The sequence below is a fragment of the Prunus mume genome, linkage group LG4 (assembly GCF_029339155.1).
Source record: "Prunus mume cultivar Tortuosa linkage group LG4, ASM2933915v1, whole genome shotgun sequence".
In the NCBI taxonomy this organism is placed as follows: Eukaryota; Viridiplantae; Streptophyta; class Magnoliopsida; order Rosales; family Rosaceae; genus Prunus; species Prunus mume.
The window spans coordinates 15,520,498-15,525,368 of record NC_142701.1 but is presented as its reverse complement, the minus strand read 5'-3'; positions in this window follow the sequence as shown (position 1 = coordinate 15,525,368).

Here is a 4,871-nt window from a genome sequence, read left to right as displayed (position 1 = left end):
TTATCAATAAAATTCACTCGTACCGTCGAGTTTTTAAGGTAAATTTCGCCTTGAATCCTGGATCCGCCACTGCTGTCTGCCATAGCCTCATCTTGTACTGATATCGCAAAATAGTTCTCTATAATATGGGTGTTTTTTTCGGTCTGTCCAAAAGAATCTCAGACTGTATTCAGTATGTTAGGACTTGTTTGGTGCCTAGTATTGAATTAAACAACTCCTTATATTTAAAATATACTAGCCCCTCACGCATGTGCCAATTTGTTTTTTTCTTTTTTCTTTTATTTTTAGAATTAAGAAAAGATAACATAGGTAGTTATGTTCCATAAAAGTAGGACATATTATCTAATAGTGCCAAAAAGACTCTTAGCATGGATAGTTATGTTCTAGAAAAGTAGGACATATTATCTGGCAGTGCCAAAAGGACTCTTAGCTTGCAACCAAGTCATCAGCTGTGTCATCTGGGCCCAGAGAAAGTTACGAAAACAGTAATGGTTTGCTTGTTCCATTTTGGTGGCAGAACTTATAATGACAGTCATAAGACCACTGCATTCATCATGTTAAATTCAGAGTCACGGATCCGTAACCCACTACTATACCAACATCGGTAGTATCTCAATGTGGAACTTCATTCTATAATATTTTTAATTTGTCAAGTTTCTGACGTGAGATTTCATATTCTTTAACAATGCATGAATTAGTATATTTAAAAACAAATTTAAAACAACCAAGTCTACAACAAATTCGTATATATGAGGAAATAGATGAATGTTTTATAAATAGAAAAGGCATCAATTTGTTAAAATCTCTGCATGAAGATTTTTCAAGGAACCCATTTTCATGCTTGTTGACAACGTTGCCAACCTTTCGCAATCGTCTGTGCTGTTTCTTTCTTCATGTTCTTTGTGTTTATGCTCCAACAATCTTTTAATAACAACACGTGTCGAAGACACAGCCGTCACGCCGATCATATTCTTATTACACTACAAAATTACTCGTATTTTATTAAGTTTGAACAGGAGGAAGGCGCCTGGCATTGCGTGTCCCCGCGACGATCTTGTGCTAGCTTTGGTTACTTTTTCATTCGTCCGGAAATTAACAAAAAAAAACAAAGAAGTAGAAGAATGACAGCCCACAAGCTATGTAGATATTCAACAAGAGGTGGCTTTATTCATTAGTTTTTGGTTTGGTTAATGGAATCAGGAGTTGTGAATTGGATGGAAGTACACAAACCCACTATCAACCACACACGAGTCCACAAAAAGTCGTAGAAATTGCATGAAACTTCCTTGCTTGGATCAACGAAGAAGGGGAAAAAAACGAAAAAGATAAAAAGGAAAAGGCTTCCTTTCATCTAATCTAATTAATTCATGGAAACCACTAAACGTAATTGACTGGTCTGGCCGCTCTTTGAACTGTATTGTGGTGTTAATAAGAGCCATCTTGATCTTTCAAATGTTAAGTCATTTTCAAGTTGTAAATTAAAACAAGAACAAAAGGTGGTCGTAGACTGGTGGCGGATATCTCGTTGTGGGATTTTATTAATTTTTTTTTTATTTTTAATATAAGCGATAGTCTAATTTCAAATGTAGATTCCATTCATAATATTTCTCCAAATTTCAAATGTGCCTTCTTGTTTTTACAATTTGCACAACCATCTCCATATCAATTGTAAAAATTTCAGTCTAATTGGTCACAAAAAGTATCCTTCGTGGACAAGTTTCGGCTGTTTGCATCAATGCATGAATGACTCTAGGCAACATGCAAATTAAACTCCAAGCATGCCATTGGAATGACTTTGGTCGCTTGACTGCCACCCAGTGCGTAGCCTTGTAGGGACACACACACACAGGAAAAGGTGGTGTATCATCGAATGAAAGAACATTTGTTCAAATGGAGAAGCAGTTACAAAAAAGTTGCTGGAAAATTCTCATAAAATAAGAAAGATTTCTTGGAAATTGCAGCCTCAAAACTTTATTTGGAAAGTTGAATACAAGTTTTTTTCTTGGAGAGTTCACAATAGGATATTCTTCCTGTGGAATTCAATAAAGTTGTTTGAGTAAATTACTCAAATGGTCCTCAAATTTGTACGCAATTTACATTTTGGTCCCTCAATTAAATTATTAGTCTAAATGGTACATAAACTCTATTTTAATTGTCCATTTGATCCAACCGTTAGGTTCTGTCAATGTTGCCGTCAAATATGAGGGCAAATTGGTTATTTCATCTACCAACTCTCTCTCTCTCTCTCTCTTCTTCTTTTGCTTCTAGGTTTCTTCTTCTTCTTCCTGGTTTCTTCTTCTTCTTCCTTGTTTCTTCTTCTTTTGTTTTTTTTTCCTACAATCCAGGTCCTTAGTTGACAAAGCACACTAAAAGGTGCATGAAATTCACAGAAAAATCCGTCAAACGAAATTAATAGTTCAAAAAGACGAGGAGGGGGGACATTCAACTTAGGAAACCAAATTTGGTTAAATCTAATAGAAAATAGACGGTTAGATCAAATGGGCGATTAAAATAGAGTTTATGTACCATTTGGACTAATAATTTAATTGATGGACTAAAATGTAAATCGCATACAAGTTTGAGGACCATTTGAGTAATTTACCCAAGTTGTTTTGGTGATTAGTCTATTTTCAAGTAGAATTCTAACTTCAATATCATACATCTTTTCTTTTGGATAAAAACCCATTATTGCATGCATCCTCATGTAGTCAAGATGATAACAATATATTTCTAAATTCGAATGTGGAAATTGTTCTTTTTAATTTCTTTTTCTTTCTCTCATGTTCTTTGGTCAAACAAAAAAGCATAATAATATATCGGTCGACATAACTCTTAGCATGCGAGTTGACTCAGTAAAATCTTACTTGCAATGGTGTCATTTAGTTCATTTTGCAATAGATGCAACTCATGTAGTCAAGATGATAACAATATATTTCTAAATTCGGATGTGGAAATTGTTCTTTTTAATTTCTTTTTCTTTCCCTCACGTTCTTCGGTCAAAAGCATAATAATATACCAGTCGACATAACTCTTAGCATGCGAGTTGATTTAGTAAAATCTTACTTGCAATAGTGTGATTTAGTTCATTTTGCAATAGATGCAATTGCAATAGGCTAACCATGGAACCCACATGCCAATAAATAATGAAAAAAAATTAACATGCAATTTTATATATAACTTCCATGAGTAATATGAGATTGATCGATACCTTTAAGGGTCACCACAACAATTAGCATGCATTATTGTGGGGCCAAAAAATAAATATGAATTTATTGGGGGGCCATTAACTCAAAATATACAAATTTATGTTAATATTTTACAAAATATAACTAGCATGTTCACTAATCCGTAATCGAATTAGGAGAAATTGAATTGATGAGGAATTAGATTGAGGAGAGTTAGATTTCGAATTCCTATTGAAGTTGATTACTAAACCATATGGAATTGTACTAATTCCTTATAAGCTGTTTACTAAATTCACATGAATTGGAATTGAAACCAAAGTGATGGTGGTGGTGGTGGTGGCGGTGGCGGTGGTGGCGGTGGTAGTTGTGGTGATAATGGTGATGGTAATGACTATGGCAAGATGGTAGTAGTAGTGGCGACATGGTGGCAAAATTGGTGGTGGTGATAGTCATGATACCCCTATCAAAATATATGGGGGAAGCAAAGCTTTGTCATTGCCTAAAATTAGTATAGAATCAATCGAAATCCAGGACTCTCTTATTCCTTTAAAGTAAATGATTTTATAAATACACCCAAATTTTGATGAAGTCTTTTAAAGTCATGATTGAATACATACAAATTTAAATGAACTTTAAAAAGTCCTGATTGAATACATCCAGAAAGACGGTAAGATTCTAAGTTAATTCTAAAAAGTTATGGCAAGAAACCACTTTCAACCTTTAAAGTTAATTCTAATAAGGCTTTAAAATTACTATCGACCACACATGAGTCCAAATAGAGTTGGAGAAAGTGCATGAAACTTAGGGGGGGTGTATTCAATTAGGATTCTAGAGCGTTTATAAAGATTTTAAAAATCCGGGTGTATTCAATTTGGATTTATACAAACTTTTAAAAAGTCTATAACAGTTTGGGTGTATTCAATTAGGACTTGGAAAAAGTCCAAATAAATTTACCTGTATTCAAAAGGAGATAGATTTGAAAGGATTTAATTAAGTGTTGGAGTTTAGAGAATTTGTAGGGTTTAAGTATAAATAATAAAGGCCAACATAAGTTCAACCTCCACCCCAAAGATTTCATACGACGTGTTTTTTTTTTTTTCCCTCTGTGTTAGAAAATTTTCCATTGTTTGGCAAACAATGCACTAAGCCATGCATTTACCTTGGGTGGTTACAAGCGTCTTGTATTAAGCAAAACTCCTCCATTAGTGAACTAGTTGGAGTTGCTGGGGGGAAAGCTCGGCTAGAGATTTCTCGATCTCCGATAACTTCCCCTGGAGATCATCTTGGTGTGAATCCAACGTCAAGGCTGGGAAAGGTTGAGATATATTTCTATCACCCATAACACTATCAGATGATAGGGCCCCTGATTTTTGGACAAAGGGTTGTTTTTTATTAATTGAATTTTTGGACGAATAGTTTACTGTCCGTGAACAAAATCAAAGGGAAATTTCAAAGGGAAATTCATTGTTTAGATATGAAAGTTTTCAACTCATGAAAATTTCAAAGGGAAATTCATTGTTTAGGTATGAAATTTTCCAACTCATGGAAATTTCAAAGGGAAAATCATTGTTTACGTATGAAAGTTTCCAACTCATGAAAATTTCAAAGGGAAATTCATTGTTGTGCACATAAGTAGAGGAAGAATTTGGAAAAAAAAGAAGAAGAAGAAGGCAAATTGTAGAAACA